A 556-nucleotide genomic window follows, 5' to 3' on the forward strand; every position below is an offset into this window, starting at 1 on the left:
TGTTATTTATTTATTGTGTTTTGTTTATGCTCCTTGCACTTTGGCAAGCAGAGAACCTGAGGTGTAGGGGAGGGGAGTTAAACACAGTTGGATGTTTTAAGCTAGTGCAGACTACATTCATTTTTAATGAACTTCAACTTATTTTCTGTTTTTTAGAAGTATTTCTGTTAGAGATTATTATTATTATTTTGGTGTGATTCCAGCTCCCACAGATGAATGCTGTCCTTGGGCAAGACACTTAACCCACCTTGCCCCCAGTGTCTGCGTACACTGGTGTGCGAATGTGTGAATGGGTGAATGGGTGAATGGTTCCTTGAAGGTGGAAAAGCGCTATAGAAAAATGTGACCATTTACCATTTATTTATTTATTTATTTATTTATTTATTTATTTATTTATTTATTTATTGCAACAGCAGAATGTATTCTACAAATCTAATTCAAATCTAATTTTAAGACAAATGACAGACTTGTAACACAGGCCAACCAATAAAGCCTGAAGGTACCTCGTCGTGCCGTGTAGTCAGCCAATCACAACATGAATCACAGAACTACAGTT

The sequence above is a fragment of the Boleophthalmus pectinirostris genome, unplaced genomic scaffold, assembly GCF_026225935.1.
Source record: "Boleophthalmus pectinirostris isolate CB_2022bp ecotype Guang Dong unplaced genomic scaffold, ASM2622593v1 HiC_scaffold_9, whole genome shotgun sequence".
Taxonomy (NCBI): domain Eukaryota; kingdom Metazoa; phylum Chordata; class Actinopteri; order Gobiiformes; family Gobiidae; genus Boleophthalmus; species Boleophthalmus pectinirostris.